Source organism: Anomaloglossus baeobatrachus, chromosome 2 (genome assembly GCF_048569485.1).
Source record: "Anomaloglossus baeobatrachus isolate aAnoBae1 chromosome 2, aAnoBae1.hap1, whole genome shotgun sequence".
NCBI classification, from domain to species: Eukaryota; Metazoa; Chordata; class Amphibia; order Anura; family Aromobatidae; genus Anomaloglossus; species Anomaloglossus baeobatrachus.
The window spans coordinates 263,430,770-263,449,539 of record NC_134354.1 but is presented as its reverse complement, the minus strand read 5'-3'; the positions used below and the strand labels follow the sequence as shown (position 1 = coordinate 263,449,539).

General features: G+C 43.5%; 1 protein-coding gene across 1 annotated transcript in view; it reads left to right on the top strand.

The window, feature by feature from the left end:
* PRELP (proline and arginine rich end leucine rich repeat protein) overlaps positions 1 to 18,770 on the top strand; it is a 252,431-nt gene that overhangs the window by 231,252 nt on the left and 2,409 nt on the right. The gene's annotated exons all lie outside the window — the stretch shown is intronic.

Here is an 18,770-nt window from a genome sequence, read left to right as displayed (position 1 = left end):
GTGGACCAATGAGCTCGTCTGGCAAATAGTGGTTCCACAGAGGGATGCCCTAATGGTCCTAGAAGCATACTACGGTGGAGCAGGACACTTTGGGTGGAAGAAGTTGGAGATCCTTCTTCATGACCGGTTCTACTGGGTTGGCATGAGAAAGGCAATCGAGAAGTGGTGCCAAGAATGTGGCCCATGTAACCTGAGGTGGAAAGATGATACTAGCCAGAGGGCTCCCCTGCAGTCAATCATCACAAAGCAGCCCCTTGAGTTAGTGGCCTTGGACCACGTGAAATTAACACTAAGCCAGCCAGGCCATGTCTATGCCCTCACCACTGTGGACCACTACTCCCGTTTCCTGGTAGTGATGCCTGTGAAATATCATATAGCCAAGACAGCAGCTAACGTGTTTCAAGCACACTTTTGTCGGCTGCACAGTTATCCTGAAAAAGTACTGACTGTCCAGGGCCCTGCATTCGAGGCAGAAGTGTTCAATGAATTCTGTAACCTGTACGGCTGTAAGAAAATAAGAACGACACTGTACCACCCTCAAACCAATGGACTGTGTGAGTAAATGAATCAGGTGTTATCAACTTGCTCAAGACTCTGCCTCTAGAAGAAAGAAACCTGTGGCCAGAGAAGTTACCAGACTTGGTGGACTTGTACTATCATATCGCAGTAAACTCCACCAACCGCACCCTGGCTTACCTGATGCGAGCAAGACCTGGCAAGTCACCTGTAGACTTCGACATGGGAACCTTGTCACCTGAAGCAGTCCATCAGAAGGAAGATTGGAATACAGAGTGGCAACAACAGTACCGCAAGGTTCAGGAATGTGTAGAAAAAAGCCTGTCCCAAGCAAGAATGAAACAAGAAAAGAACTACCATCAGTCAGCCCCAGCAACTCCCTTAGCACCTGGAGAACAGGTCCTCAAGAAAAAGTGGAGAATGCACAAATTAGATGACCAGTGGGAAACTGAATGCTACACAATTATTCCCTCAAATTTTGACAATCACAAAGTGTTTCTGATAAGTAAAGATAGAGGCAAAACATATCACGCAGTTTCCAGAGATCGTCTGAAGATATGCCCTGAATGCTGTAAAACCAAAGAAGAAGATCAAGAAAGTCCCCAACCTCAAGAAAAAGAAGAAGAGATAATCCAAACAGTACTTGGAAAATTCCCCAGAACATGGACCCAGATAAACCAGGCTATAGTGGTACCAGTATTGACTTTCCCGCCAGTAATAGTACCAGAAACAGTAGAGGTTTCAGATCCCCCAGTAGACCTGTTGGTCCCAACACCAGATGCCACACCAGCAGTGGAACAGGAGAATCAACCCCCTGCCAGTGGTGAATCTGTCATACCCTTGGTGAATCTAAGGGCGGCGTTACACGAGACGATATATCGTGCAATCACATGAGCGATCGCACCCGCCCCCGTCGCTTGTGCGTCACGGGCAATTCATTGTAATTATGGTTGTTTGAAATGTTGTCAGGTTGTGTAATGTTCAAGTGATGTTGCCTCCCAAAACGGATGAAAAGTTATAATATTATGTTTTATTTAAGTTTCCTCAGTCTGGGTGTACTGATTTTAACTAAGGGGGACTGTGGCACCCGAGCGGTCTGGTCGCCGCAGTAGTGTTGCCCCACAAAGGTCAATACTAAGCCTGGAAGCAAGAGGGGGGGTCCCTTAGTCAGTAATTACCTACAAACAATAGAGTTCCTACTCGGGTCAGCAGGGGGAGCTTTAACCTAGTAGTCTGGGAGCTCTGACCTGGGGGGAGGAGTTAAAAAAGTGACAGTTGAAAGCAGAGCGTTGAGGAGAGAGGAGTGGGAGTGAGGAGCTTGAGTAGTGCGGACATGCGAGCTGGGTTCTGGGGCTAAGATAGCTCAGCCCAGTAAAGCAACGTCTGCAGAGAGGCACAAGAGGACAGTCTGGGGAGCGGCGCTGAACCGGCTCACCTCAGAAGAAAAATGCCAAAAAACAGACATCGGAGTCCGTGGTTGCCAGGGTGCTTGAGTCCCGGTAACCAAATCCAAAGGGCAGGAGGACTGCAGGTCTCCTGGCCCCAAAATAACCCGAAGGTACAGCCGCACAACAGGGACCCAAAGTCGTTGCCAGCAGAGCGGCACCAGTGAAGGCCCGCGCAACCTACCATATGGGTAACGGGTAGTACCACTAGTCCCAGCAGAGAAGGCCTCTGTTGGACTAACGCAGCGGGGTCCTGTAGAAGAGAAGAAGGGCGTAGGGAGAAGGCCTCAATACTCACCTGGCCAGGGAAATACCCCCCAACTGCTTCTAGGCCAACCGGATAGCTACCACCATCTGTACCGGTCTCCCAGGACTTCATCGGTTGTTGCAGAGTAAAGGGAAGGAGGTAAAGAAACTGCTGTGTTGGTCTGTTATTATCCATATCCCAACCCTGCACCCTGAAGTTCACCGGGTTCCCAAAATAGACTTTCCAACCGTGCCCCGGGGTCTTGCTCCACCTGTGGGGAGGAAGATCACCGCAGCTGCGCCATCACCAACTGCCCCAGTGGACCTGCAGCGCAGCGGCGGCCCACATAGCCGCAAAACCACAGGTGGCATCACGAACTTCATCTTATCCAAAAATAAAACTCACATCATTATCCTCCCTTTATTATTGAGACACCATCAGGGTCATGGAGCCGGACTCCCGCCACCGCTGACATCCCCGGACTAACCCGACCCGATTCCGAGTGCCCATGACCCTGGGGCAGGCATGTTACTATATATATTTAACGTATAACATTTTCAGTATTTTAAAACATTATTATTTTTGCAAATATAAACATGCAGAATATTACAGTATGCCAATTTTCAAATATTTATTTAGAGGAAACTGAGTACCAATTCAAATAACTAAAACATGAGTAAACATTTTTGCGAATTATAAACAGTTACAGAAACTGCACATCAAAATTTGGTCCTTATTCGGAGACAACTATGCTTTGCTTCTGTCTTGTACTCCTGCATCCGATCATCTCTTATAATTGTCCAACAATAATCTGCAAGCAATGATGGATTCCCTTTTCCCTGATATCTTGTCTCCATAGCCGCAATATCTTGGTGAAATTTCTCACCGTGCTCATCACTCACTGTTCCACAGTTTGGTGAAAAAAAGCCTGGATGCAAATGTACGAAATGAATCTTTGAGGATGTTACAGCTAATAATTAATAATAATAATATTCATTTATATAGCGCTATTAATTCCACAGCGCTTTACATACATTGGCCACACTGTCCCCATTTGGGCTCACAATCTAGAGTCCCTATCTGCATGTTTTTGGAGTGTGGGAAGAAACCGGAGGAAACCCACGCAAACACGGGGAGAACATACAAACTCATTGCAGATAGTGTCCTTGGTAGGATTTGAACCCAGGACCCCAGCGCTGCAAGACTGCAGTGCTAACCACTGAGCCACCATGCCACCTACAGCTAAGGACCTTATATGTTTTGAGGAGATTTTCCACCAACTCCACTTTAATTTTTTGGAAACTCAAAAGCAGATAAGTCACCACTAATGTGAATGCTACCCATGCAGCTTTGATGGTAGTTAATACAATGACCAATCAAGAGCCAGGATAGTCGAACGTTTCAGGTCAGGTACCAGGAGAGCACATCAAGACTAATGGGATAGACAGAGGCATAGTTAGGTCACAGTGCAAAATCAGAACACCTGGAGGGTACCGGATCAGAGCAAAGGGACAAAGCAAAAGGATAGTAAAACAAAGTAAGAGGTCTGGCAGCAAAAGATCAATCTACTGAGCACAGATAAATGAGGCAAACAAGCACCACTAAACACAAGGTTAAGACTGGCATAAACTGTTCAGCTAAATAGCTGGGCAATTACCAGGAACAGAGGACACTTGCAGAACCCCAGATCCAGGTTGGATGACTGAGCTGTCACTCAGTTAACAGCTCAGCACGCACTGAGAAAAGGAATCATGACAGTACCCCTCTTCAAAGAGGGGCCACCGGACCCCCATGTTTCCCAGGAAACCCCTGATGGAAGGCCCTGGTCAAACAATTGGCCTTTACAGACTGAGCCAGAATCCAGAATGTCTCCTTGGGTCCGTATCCCTTCCAGTGAACCAGATATTGGAGGGAGTTCCAGACCTTTTGAGAATGCATGATCCACTATACCTTATACTCTTCCCATGAGTTCCCATGAAAGCAAGCAGGAGGCAGAGACGATGGCAACAACACTGGAGGGACAAATTCCCTTAACAGAGATCTGTGCAAAAAGTTAGGGATCTTCGAAGATAGAGAAAGTTTCAATTTAAAGTCAACTAAATTGACTACCTCCAGAATCTCATACAGGCTAATACATTTAGGACCCAACTTCATTGATTGCATCTTCAGCTTAATATTTTTGGAAGGTAACCAATGTCTAACACGTTGAAGACGGCACCTATCAATGCCTTCCGTTTTTGATGAAGTTGAGCCATCCTAATACTCTTGAAAATCTCTCCAAGCATCCCCAAGTTTCAGTATGGTGATCCCTACTCCAGGACACCTAGAACTCATCCTAGACAATTCACCAAAATGAGGATGAAAACCATAATAGAAAAAAAAGGTGAGGTACAAGTGGACTGATTGACCCAACTGTTAAAGGCAAACCCAGAAAGAGGTAAACATAAGGACCAGTCCTTCCGCTGCAATGAAACAACTTAAAATTTGGTCAAATGACTGATCTGTTCTCTGTCTGACTATTGGTTTCAAAGTGGTAAGAAAAGGAAAATAATAAGTCAATCCGCAATTTTTTACAAAATGCTCTCAAAAATGTTGAAAAAATTGTACCTCCTATCAGATATAATGTTCAGAGGGATTCCATGCAATCTTACCACATGATTGATAAACAACCTGGAAGGTGTTTGAGCATTAGGTAACATAGATAACAGAACAAAGTGGCCTTGTTTATTGAATCGGTTGACTACCAGAAAAATAACCGTTTTCCCACAATATAAAGGCAAATCAGTAATGAAATAATTCGAAAAATGAGTCCATGGTCTTTTGGAATTGGCAATGGAGACAATACTCCTGCTGGCTATGACAGACTTTGAATATTTTTTAAGTCAAAACTGTTTTCCATATTGTTATAAGAACAAGCCGGTGCTTTTTATATGATTGTCATTATTTTGCTACAAATTTAATAGTTTTCAAGAAATAAATGCAAACTGACCACATTCGTTCACTGAAAACTCTCTCTATCTCATATTTCATTATAATGATTAATTATCTATCTTTATATGAGAAAAGGATTTAATTGTAACGATTCTAGAGTAACAGTATCTTATTTACTGCTGTTTCAAGACAAATCTATCAGGGCATTTATTTTTCAACATATGAATAACTAAAAAAAACACCAAAGCATCTCTGCTGCTTTGAAAAATATTAGTTAACTTAAGGAATTTATTGTCCACCCACGAAAATCAATAGATATGATTAATTGCATGGATTACAATTTGTTTACAGCTATGAGCAATCAAGGACACTGGCTATGCTGCCAAGTGATTACAAACTGCCAATGTAGCATGACTAATAGGAACTAAGGTGCTGCAGATGGAGGTTTCACTGCCAGGAGATAAGCAAAGGAATTATTGAAAATATTATTTTTGTGCACTATATCTAAGATAAACTATTCATGAGACTCTAAAATATTACTAAGGATAAGCGGACCCGTGGATGTTCGGGTTCGATGGGTTTGGCCAGAGATTAAAAAAAAGTTCATTATGGGTCCCAAACTTAACCCCAGACACCAAACCCCATATAAGTTAATGGAGACTCGAACGTATGTGCTGTACAATGGCTGTAAAATGATGGTAGTAAGAGCAAAGGTTCTGCAAATGGAAGCAAAATGGGGGTAAGAGCAGGAGAATTGCTCTGCAAACAAATATGGATAGGTAAATGACTTAATAGGATTCTGTCCCCATAGCAAACATGGTTACATAGCAATTAAATAAAAATTTTAACAGTAACCCCAAAGAGGCGGATTTAAGACTGTCAAAGTTCCCCCACAGAGCAACAATTTTCAAAAAGGCCCCTAAAGAGCTTGTATTCACAGTTCACCTACACAGTCAAGTTTAGCAAAGTTCACTCAAATGGCAAAAAGTTTAACAAAAAGCCAATACATAGCCTGCTTTCACGTTTGACCATCACCATCAAGATTGGAAGAGTAACCCCCCAAAAAAAAATAATTAAAAAAGTCTCCAAGAGAGCATGTGTTTTAAGTTTCCCCTAAAGAGCTTAATTTTCATCTCCTGTTCTGTATACTATAGGAGTTGCAGTTAAAAAGCTTGTCATTGTACAATGGATCAAGCTGGCTGTCCACCAGATAGTCTTGCTACTGGCAGCCTCATCCTCTTTGCCGAGTGTTCCAAGGATCTGAAGCATTTCTTTTGAAAAAATTGTTGTTCAAAGCAGGCAGGCAAGCCTGAATACTAGTGATGAGCGAACATACTCGGCACTATTAGTTACTCTCACGAATAGTATGGTATTCGCGAGATCCGTTATTCGACAAGCATTTTGGTATTCATCTTGTGAGTTTCAAGTCCCCTCCTGATTTTTAGCCACTAAACATGTGGGGATTGCTTGACAATCACAGTAATGCCATAGCCATCTTTGCTACTTCCATTACTGTGATTGGGAAGTGCAGTGAAGAAAAAAAAATGACATGCAGTCATTAAACAGGAGATTTATACTCACTGAGTTTCCCTGCGATTGTAACATTGCTTCCGGGTCTGCTCATTAATTCTTATGTATATGCTTCCCCCGCCTACACTTTGTAACAGTGTCTGTGATTGGTTGCAGTCCTGCTTCCCCCACCCACCCTCTCTGACAGGGTCTGTGATTGGTTGTAGTCAGACTGCTGGCGTGGCGGCATCTGCAATTGGTTGCTCTCATACTAGCTGTCTGGGTCCCCAAAGTGGAGTGTAAAAATAAATAAATAATTGGAAAAAATGGTCCCACTATTTTATACCCAGCGCAGATAAAGCAGATAGCTACAAGCTGTTGCCCCCAAGCTGTGTGCATTATCTTGGCTGTGTATCAAAATATGAGGGATCCCATGAACTTTTTTTTTAAATGATTTAAATAAATAATTTTAAAAAATGTTGTGCGGTCACCTCTCAATTTTGATACCAAGTGGACAGGTGTAGGCTGCTATTCTCAGCCTGGGAAGGCCCATGGTTATTGGGTCCTCCCCAGCCTAAAAATAGTAGCCTGCAATCACCTCACAATTGGCACATCAATTAGATGCAGCATTTCTGGCTCTTTATCTGGCTCATTCCAATTGTTCTGGTGCAGTGTCAATTGGGGTAAGATAAGGGGTTAATGACACCTGTGATTTATAAAAAAAAACAAAAATCACAGAAATCATCAAACCCGTGGTTAGTAATGGAGAGGTACCCCCACTAATAATCCTGTAAGTAAAAGAGATAAACACAAAAGTCCTTTATTTAGAAACATGAATACCCTCTTTGTCCAATTTATTAATTCCCAAAACACCCCTGCAGGTCTGACATAATCCACACAAGGTCCCATTATGATCGTGGTTCTGTTACATCTAAGGTAGCAATGCATGGTCCCAATAGAAAATGTGACTGACACTTCAGCGGCAGGGAATACACATGACTGAGCTACAACTTTGGGAATGGTGATGTTACGGTACCCAGCTGTGACCTTAGGTGAACCCCCGTCAGGTGAACTCATTGAGCTCAATGACCTTACCTCAGGTGAACACATTGAAGTCAATGTCGGATTACCGGATGTGCATGCTTTGTGTATTTGGTTGCAGCAAATCTGCATCTCCTAGTGGAAAACTGCACCAAAATCGAATTAAAAAGCATACAGTTTTGGAGAATTTTTCCGCCATGAGATGCAGATTTGGTACAGAAATGTCTGCAACCAAATACTCAACGTACACATCTCCTAAGGCGGTAATCCAGCATTAAGTTTAATGAGTTCACCTGAGGTCACAGCCAGAGTTACCATGGTACCACAGCTGTGACCTTAGGTGAACTGTCCTCTAGTGAAGTCAATGAACTCAGCTGAGGTGAGTTCACTGCATCTCCTGGCAAAAAATGCACCAAAAACATGATGTGGCATTTTTCTCTGCCAGGAGATGCAGTGAACTCACCTCATGTGGACTCATTGAACTAAGTGTTGGATTACCAGAATAGACTATGTGTGCACGTTGAGCATTTAATTGCATAAATCTCTGCACCAAATCTGCATCTTGTGCACCAAAAATCTGTCTGAACCGCATTGCGTCTTCGGTGAGTTTTTGGTGATTTGAATGAGTTGGAGATGAATTGAACTCAGTGAACTCACCTCAGCTGAGTTTATTGTGTTCACCAGAGGTGAGATCACGGAGTTCATTGAGTTCCCCTGAGGTCAGTTTACCTGAGGCCACAACTGGGGTACTGTTGAACCCCCAGCTGTGACCTCAGGTGAACTCATTGCAGTCAATGCCAGATTACCTATTTAGGAAATGTGCACACCTTGAGTATTTGGCTGCAGAGATTTCTGCATCTCCTGACAGAAAAACCAGCCCAAACTGCATGCATTTTTTATACGATTTCAGTGCGGTTTTCTGCCAGAAGATGCAGATTTGGTACAGCAATATCTGCCACCAAATACTCAACATGCGCACATAGCCTAATCCAGTAATCAGTCATTGACTTAAATGAGGTCACCTGAGGTGAGGTCAATGAGTTCACCTGAGGTAATAGCTGGTCTATCGTGGGCACTGCCAGCTGTGACCTCAGGTGATCTCAGTGATGTCACCACTCACACCTGCGGCTCCGTCAGTGTGTCCCTAATGCTGCAGTGAGCAGCTACATTTTCTAATGTTGACTGCGCACTGCAATGTCTGATGTAGGAAAGCCTGGATCGTTGTGGTATGGATTACGTCGGACCCACAGGGGTGTTTTGGGGGTTAATAATTTGGAGGAAAAGGGTGTTTTTTTGTTTTATTTTCAATAAAGGATTTTGTTTTGAGCTTATTTCTTTTTACTTATACGATTGGTAATGTGAGTTCTCATAGACCCCTACTGATTACTATTCCAAAGCTCCGTGGCAGCTGTGATTTTTTTTTACAAATCTCAGCTGTTATAAACCCTTAGCTAATCAATAACTTATATTACCCTGTTTGCCACTGCATCAGGGCAATAAGGATGAGCCAGGTAAAGCAATGGAATTGGAGCATCTAATGGATATGCCAATTATGGGGTGGTTGAGGGCTGCTATTTTTAGGCCAAGGAGGATCCAGTCATCATGGGCCAACCCAGCCGGAGAATACCAGCCCCCAGATGTCTGCTTTATCTTGGCTGGGTTTCAAAATTGGGAGGGGACCGCACACAATTTTTAAAAATTATTTAAATATATTTAAAAATGCATGGGTTCCCTTGTATTTTGATACATAGTCAAGATTACACACAATGCTGGGGGCTGCAGCTTGTAGCTGTCTGATTTATCTGTACTGGATATCAAAATATGGGGGGCCCTATGCCATTTTTTCCTATTTATATAATTTTACCCTCCACTTCGGGGAATGGCTCATACATTTTGGGCCATTTCGATTGGTCACTTTGTTTGCATCTTATGACGTGACTGATCCTGGTTCCTACCTTGGTTTAGGGATTTCACATGTTTATCAATTTGAACCAGGAATAAATAAAAGTTATATACTAAATATCACAGTGCTGCTTTATATATGATATTCTCCAAATTCCCTATCAATGTGTCTTTGGATTGTGGGAGTAAACCAGAGCACCGGGTGCAAACCCACACAACCACAGGAAGCACATTTAAACTCCTTGCACATGTTGTCCTTAGTGGGATTTGACCATAGGAACCCGGCGCTGCAATGCAATACAATATTAAAATACAATAATCCATTGCTGACGTAAATTTTATTTCTGGAACATTCAAGTTTAATACCAGTAATACAGTAGGAATCTACAGGAAAATACATGACGTTAGTAAAGAAAAATGCACAGGTGTTAACATCATTACTATAAAACACTGCACATTTTTCTTGTGGGTTTCACACTTTGCAATGCAGAGAGTGAAATCCACCCAAAAAATATATTGTACTAGAATACAAGCAGACTTTGCCGCAGATCTGCAACAAATATTTTTCTTTCCATGTGTGGATGTGCCCTTAGAATATAAAACATATCAAATATATTGCAATTTTATTGACATCCAATGTGTTTGTGTATTTGCTATATAGTATATCTTAATAACGTATATATAGTACATATGTATACATATATATATATATATATATATATATATATATATATATATATATATATATATATATATACACAGCATAGACCAAAAGTTTGGACACACCTCATTTAAAGAGTTTTCTTTATTTTCATGACTCTGAAAATTGTAGATTCACAACATTGAAGGCATCAAAACTATGAATTAACACATGTGGAATGAAATAGTTAACAAAAAAGTGTGAAACAACTGAAAATATGTCTTATGTTCTAGGTTCTTCAAAGTAGCTACCTTTTGCTTTGATTACTGCTTTGCGCACTCTTGGCATTCTCTTGATGAGCTTCAAGAGGTAGTCACCGGAAATGGTTTTTACTTCACAGGTGTGCCCGGTCAGGTTTAATAAGTGGGATTTCTTGCCTTATAAATGGGGTTGGGACCATCAGCTGTCTTGTGCAGAAGTCTGGAGGATACACAGCTGATAGTCCTACTGAATAGACTGTTAGAATTTGTATTATGGCAAGAAAAAAGCAGCTAAGTAAAGAAAAACGAGTGGCCATCATTACTTAAAGAAACGAAGGTCAGTCAGTCCGAAAAATTGGGAAAACTTTGAAAGTGTCCCCAAGTGCAGTGGCAAAACCATCAAACGCTACGAAGAAACTTGGCTCACATGAGGACCACCCCAGGAAAGGAAGACCAAGAGTCACCTCTGCTGCGGAGGATAAGTTTATCAGAGTCAGCAGCCTCAGTAATCGCAGGTTAACAGCAGCTCAGATTAGAGACCAGGTCATTGCCACACAAAGTTCTAGCAGCAGACACATCTCTAGAACAACTGTTAAGAGGAGACTTTGTGCAGCAGGCCTTCATGGTAAAATAGCTGCTAGGAAACCACTGCTAAGGACAGGCAACAAGCAGCAGAGACTTGTTTGGGCTAAAGAACACAAGGAATGGACATTAGACCAGTGGAAATCTGTGCTTTGGTCTGATGAGTTGAAATTTGAGATCTTTGGATCCAACCACCGTGTCTTTGTGCAACGTAGAAAAGGTGAACGGATGGACTCTACATGCCTGGTTACCACCGTGAAGCATGGAGGAGGAGGTGGTGTGATGGTGTGGGGGTGCTTTGCTGATGACACTGTCGGGGATTTATTCAAAATTGAAGGCATACTGAACCGGCATGGCTACCACAGCATCTTTCAGTGGCATGCTATTCCATCCAGTTTGCGTTTAGTTGGACCATCATTTATTTTTCAACAGGACAATGACCCCAAATACACCTCCAGGCTGTGTAAGGGCTATTTGACTAAGAAGAAGAGTGATGGGGTGCTACGCCAGATGACCTGGCCTCCACAGTCACCAGACCTGAACCTAATCGAGATGGTTTGGGGTGAGCTGGACCGCAGAGTGAAGGCAAAAGGGCCAACAAGTGCTAAGCATCTCTGGGAACTCCTTCAAGACTGTTGGAAGACCATTTCCGGTGACTACCTCTTGAAGCTCATCAAGAGAATGCCAAGAGTGTGGCAACTTTAAAGAACCTAAAATATAAGACATATTTTCAGTTCTTTTACACTTTTTTGTTAAGTATTTCATTCCACATGTGTCAATTCATAGTTTTGATGCCTTCAATGTTGTGAATGTACAATTTTCAGAGTCATGAAAATAAAGAAAACTCTTTAAGAAGGAAAGAGAGCATCCGCTTTATCTAACCTCAGTGTATAGAGGTGAGTGATACCTTCGCAAGGTTCCTCTGGAGAGAGGTTTGTATACTGAATGGGTCAGGGAGTGAAGGCTGACATAGTTCCACTGGGATACTTCTGCGGAAAAGTCGTATCCAAACTTATGCTGGTGTACCGCAAGTTAAACGAACTGTGTACCATGTTTTTTTAATAAACTCACTGAAACTTTTAAAAGTATTCCTGTTTGCTATCTAAACAGCAAGCTGAGTGAGTAACCCATTCACTATATAGTATAATATATTGTTCTTTGCCTAAAACCAAAAATTATACTAAATGTAAGCAAACATTTTCGTATGTCAGAAAGACTCTTCTTCAGAATTCTGTCTTCTTTCCATAGATTGTGTTCATATTGCTATTGAAAATGTCCATTTATTTCCCGATTTTGTCCCTAGCTTGTAGTCTTCATTTAATATTGTTGCAGTGCTCTTTCTTCTTTCAGTCTGAACAGCTGATATTTTAATGATTGATGTTCTATCTTTGCTAAAAGTTGACGAATTTATTTGTTTATATAAAATGAAAGCCAAATATTGTTTGAGTAAGGGTGGCTTTACACGCTGCAGTCTCGTTAACGAGATTGCTAGCATGCGTACCAGCCACCATCGTTTGTGCAACACAGGAAAATCGATGCCCGTGGCACACAAACTCGGGCGGACCCGTCACACTACTTACCTGCCTAGCGACATCGCTGTGACTGGCAAACCGCCTTCTTTCTAAGGGGGTGGTTCGTTCGGCATCACAGCGACGTCACTAAGCAGCCGCCCAATCAAAGCAGAGGGGCGGAGATGAGCGGGACGTAACATCCCGCCCACCTCCTTCCTTCCTCATTGGCGGCGGCCGCAGGTAAGGTGAGGTTCCTCGTTCCTGTGGTGTCACACGTAGCAATGTGTGCTGCCGCAGGAATGACGAACTACATCGTCCAAGCAGCAGCAACGATAATTGGGAAGAGGGGGTGATGTCACCAATTTTGAATGTTTTTGCGACGATTCAAAATCGCTCATAGGTGTCACACACAACGACATCGCTAAAGCGGCCGGATGTGCGTCACAAATTCCGTGACACCAACGAGATCGCTTTATCGATCTTGTAGCATGTAAAGCCACCTTAATGATCATGTGCTGTTCTTCAAAACTGGCCTGTATCTTTGCTTAGATTCATAATGATGAATCTAAGCAAAACATTTTTAAAGATAATAATTAGGGATGAGCGAATGTATTCGCCACTATTCGGTATCCGACTGATAATAGGGTGTCCGAGGTATCCGCTATCCGACGGCTAATATGGTATTCGCTCCGGTGCTTTCATTTTCGTTTCTGGACTTCCTGGTGCCATTTTCCAGCCAATGAACACATCTGACGTTGCTTGCCCTCACAGTAACGCCGCAGCCATCTTTGTTGTGGTGTTACTGTGATTGGCTTGGCCGCACGGCGCCATAGGGGCTACATAAGCCAGCGGCCATTATGGTCAGTCGGTCGCTACACGGCTCTCCCACTGTGGCGGGTTCTCCAGCTTTTGAAAATGCCGGCAGCACATTAATCCATCTTGTATTCCCTGCTTTCCCCACTCACCGGCGCCAATGATAGTTTGCAGTCAGCCACGCCACCATGCTGAGTGACAGCTGTCTTACAGCAACCAATCACAGCTGCCGGTGGGCGGGTCTATATTGTGTAGTAAAATAAATAAATAATGTAAAACAATGACGTGCGCCCCCCCTCAAATGATACTCAGCCGAGGTAAGCATACAGCAGCGAGCCGGTATTCTCAGGCTGGGGAGGGCGGGTGCCATGGTTACGGCCCCCTCTCGCAGCCGAGAATATCAGCCCGTTGTTGCCCCGAGAATGTCGCATCCATTAGATGCGACAGTCCCAGCGTGTCACCGGGCCTTCCTGATTTAAAGAGTTAATGGCAGCGCATTGCTTCCAGTAAATCCCAGATTAGTAATGGCAGCGTCTATGACACGCCATCACTAATCTGTAAGTAAAGTAAATAAACACAACACCAAAAAATCCTTTATTTGAAATAAAACACCAAAAAGCCCCTCTTTCACTACTTTATTAAGCCCCCAAATATCCAGGTCCGGCGTAATCCACACTCGGCGACATCTGTGAGCGAGTGCTCAGTGCAGCCTCATTCCGTGAACTGCTCCGATTTTAGAGGTGTGTCCCGCGGCTCACAGCTGATGTCCGACTCCTCCCCTCAGTGCATAATTAAATTAAATTATAATTATAAATAAATAATAATTATAAATAAATTAAATTCTTTCCTGGATGGCCGGGACTCGAACTCGTGAACTAATTCTCCTTAGGCAGCAGTTCTACCCATTGAGCCACTGCCTGTAATGAAAAGCATTGGAAGATTTGGTAATCTTGACCTGTTTATTGCAGCAAAGAAATCAGAAGCAGATTATTCAGCTACAAAGATGAGAGAGAGAGATGAGAGAGATATGAGAGAGAGATATGAGAGAGATATGAGAGAGATATGAGAGAGAGATATGAGAGAGATGAGAGAGAGTGAGATGAGTGAGAGAGAGAGAGAGAGATGAGATGAGTGAGAGAGACAGAGAGAGATGAGTGAGAGAGAGATGAGAGAGACATTAGAGAGAGAGAGATAAGAGAGATATGAGACAGAGATATGAGAGTGAGAGAGAGAGATATGAGAGAGTGAGAAGGATAGAGGGATAGATAGATGGATGGATGGATAGATAGATAGATAGATAGAGGGATGGATAGATAGAGGGATAGATAGATAGAGGGATAGATAGAGGCATAGATAAATAGAGGGATAGATATAGGGATAGAAAGATAGATAGATAGATAGATAGACAGATAGATAAATAAATATATAGATAGATAGATAATGGATAGATAGAGGGATAGATAGATAGATGATAGATAGATAGATAGATAGATAGATAGATGGATAGATCGATAGTGGGAAATAGAAACAAGCAACAGATGGAAGTTTGACAATAATATTATTAGATTGTCGGCCACTCAATATAAGGATATACAAATAGGCAAGGAAAATGAGTTTTAAAGGGCCAATCATTATGAAAAACACATGAGAAGCGAACCTTTAGAAATAATTATAATATATTCACGTCAAAATACATACAAGGGCACTGTTATAACATGATGTACAATTGTTAAAATACAACAGTGATTGGAGATAGAGAAGAATCAGAGATATCCTAATTAGTGATGAGCGAGTATGCTTGTTACTACTCGGTACTCGCACGAGTATCACTGTACTCGGGCTACTCGGCGGGTACCGAGTAATTTTGCAATACTCGTGCTTTACTCGTGGTCTTCATCCCTGCATGTTGGCGCTCTTTTGAGAGCCAGCCCTCATGCAGGGATTGGCTGGCAGACCACTGCAATGCCACAGCCCTGTTAGTTGTGGAATTGCAGTGATTGGCCGGCCCGCACAGCGTGACCGAGCCTTTATACCGGCGGGCGCGCTGTGCTCTGTACACAGCCATCTCATATTCCCTGCTTTCCACGCCCACAGGCGCCTATGATTGGTTGCAGTGAGACACGCCCCCACGCTGAGTGACAGGTGTCTCACTGCACCCAATCACAGCAGCCGGTGGGCGGGTCTATACTGTGCTGTAAAATAAATAAATAAATAATTAAAAAAAACGGCGTGCGGTCCCCCCCAATTTTAATACCAGCCAGATAAAGCCATACAGCTGAAGGCTGGTATTCTCAGGATGGGGAGCCCCACGTTATGGGGAGCCCCCCACCCTAACAATATCAGTCAGCAGCTGCCCAGAATTGCCGCATACATTATATGCGACAGTTCTGGGGCTGTACCCGGCTCTTCCCGATTTACCCTAGTGCGTTGGCAAATCGGGGTAATAAGGAGTTAATGGCAGCCCATAGCTGCCACTAAAGCCTAGATTAATCATGTCAGGCGTCTCCCCGAGATACCTTCCATGATTAATCTGTAAATTATAGTTAAAAAACACACACACACGAAAAATCCTTTATTAGAAATAAAAAACACTAACAAAGTCCCTCATTACCAATTTATTAACCCCGACAAACCCTCCATGTCCGGCGTACTCCACGGACTCCGGCGTCGCGTCCAGCTCTGCTGCATGGAAGTGACAGGAGCTGCAGAAGACACCGCCGCTCCGGTCACCTCCACGCAGCTAATGAAGGGAATAGCGCGATCAGCTGCTGTCAGTCAGGTAACTCCCGGCCACCGCTGGATCCAGCGGTGGCCGCGATTAACCTCAGTGACAGCAGCTGATCGCTATACTCACCTCAGTTGGTGCATGGAGCTGACCGGAGCGGCGGTGAGTAGCGCGATCAGCTGAGCTGTCACTGAGGTTACCCGCGGCCACCGCTGCATCCACCGTTGGATCCAGGTAACCTCAGTGACAGCTCAGCTGATCGCTATACTCATCTCATTAGCTGCGTGGAGGTGACCGGAGCGGCGGTGTATTCTGCAGCTCCTGTCACTTTCATGCAGCAGAGCTGGATGTGACGCTGGAGGACTGTGGAGTACGCCGGACATGGAGGGTTTGTCGGGGTTAATAAATTGGTAATGAGGGACTTTGTTAGTGTTTTTTATTTCTAATAAAGGATTTTTCGGGTGTGTGTGTTTTTTAACTGTAATTTACAGATTAATCATGGAAGGAATCTCGGGGAGACGCCTGACATGATTAATCTAGGATTTAGTGGCAGCTATGGGTTGCCATTAACTCCTTATTACCCCGATTTGCCAACGCACTAGGGTAAATCGGGAAGAGCCGGGTACAGCCCCAGAACTGTCGCATATAATGTATGCGGCAATTCTGGGCGGCTGCTGACTGATATTGTTAGGGTGGGGGGCTCCCCATAACGTGGAGCTCCCCATCCTGAGAATACCAGCCTTCAGCCGTATGGCTTTATCTGGCTGGTATTAAAATTGGGGGGACCGCACGCCGTTTTTTTAAATTATTTAATTATTTATTTCACTGCACAGTATACACACACACACACACCGGCTGCTGTGATTGGGTGCAGTGAGACAGCTGTCACTCAGTGTGGGGGCGTGTCTCACTGCAACCAATCATAGGCGCCGAAAAGCAGGAAAGCAGAGAATACGAGATTGATTAATGAGCGGCCGGCTTTTTCAAAAGAGGAAAAGCCACCGGAGTTTAGTGAACAGCCGTGCAGCGCCGCGCCGGTGATCGGGGAACGGTAAGTAAGAGAGAGGGGGGGGAACTGACCGACAGACTGTGAGAGGGGACAGACAAGACAGAGCGAGACCGACCGACGGGAGATAGAATGAAAAAAAAAATGACCGACATCGTTAGTAAAAAGCACAAAATGTGCGTTTTGGACATCGGAGTGCCACACAATGTTTTACGTAAAATCTTTCATGTATTAATCTCAAAAAGTAACATACACCAGCTCTATCTCACTATTGGGTATGTGCCCTTAACATTTCCGCCATGAAAATTGATTTTGGTGTCATTTTGGAAGGTTTTCTGGTGAGTCCGTAAAAATGGCGTAAAACTCGGACAAAATTGTTCAGAGCTGTGACTTTTGAGTGATAAATGCTTCAAGGGGTCTTCCCCATGCTGATGCCATGTCATTTGAGCACTCTTCTGAGACTTTTGTGACATTTTTAGGGTTTCTACATGCTGCCGGGGGTTCATTTCACAAAAATACTCGGGTCTCCCATAGGATAACATTGGGCTCGGTGCTCGGGCCGAGTACACGAGTATCTTGGGATGCTCGGCCCGAGCCTCGAGCACCCGAGCTTTTTAGTACTCGCTCATCACTAATCCTAATCTAGGACATCCACAACATAATATATAAGGGACAATCCTATGTGTTCAGAGGTAATCCTCATACAAAATATACTGCCCACCGAGGAAGCGACCTAAGCGAAATGCGTCGGGGCTTCCCTCTCTCCACAGGATATCCACTCCAGCACTTGCACTTTAGTATGGGTAAGTTATGATGCTATGCCTCTTCACAGGGTAGGGGTTTGGATTCAGTTTTTGTAGGACTATCTTATTAATGTGACCCTCTGTGTCATAATTTTGTATGAGGATTACCTCTGAACACATAGGATTGCCCCCTATATATTATGTTGTGGATGTCCTAAGTTGGGATATCTCTGATTCTTCTCTATCTCCAATCACTGTTGTATTTTATCAATTGTACATCATGTTATAACAGTGCCCTTGTATGTATTTTGACGTGAATAAATTATAATTATTTCTAAAGGTGCACTTCTCATGTGTTTTTCATAATGATTGGCCCTTTAAAACTCATTTTCCTTGCCTATTTGTAGAAAGATAAATAGCTAGATAAAAAAGGATAGATGGTCCATAGTTATTGGCCCTTCCCAGCCTAAAAATAGCACCCTGCAGCCACCCCAGAAGTGGCGCATCCATTAGATGTGCCAATCCTGGCGCTTCGCCCCAGCTCATCCCGCTGCCCTGATGCGGTGGCAAACGGGGTAATAAATGGGTTTGATACCAGATGTGTAATGTCACCTGACATCAAGCCCAGCAGTTGGTGATGTCGGATATCTCATAGACGCCATGACATCACCAACTGTCAGTAATAAAATTAGAAAAAAAAATAGATGACAAAAAAAAAATATTTGAAAAAACGCTCCCCAAAACATTCCCTCTTTCACCAATTTATTGTAAAGAAAAAATCTGCTGTAATCCATTTTGGAAGTCCCACGACGACTCTGGACTGTCTAGAATATGGGGGGCACGCTCAGGAAACATGTCCCCCATTTTCTAGGTGTGCAGACCCTCCATGTGAGGAGAGT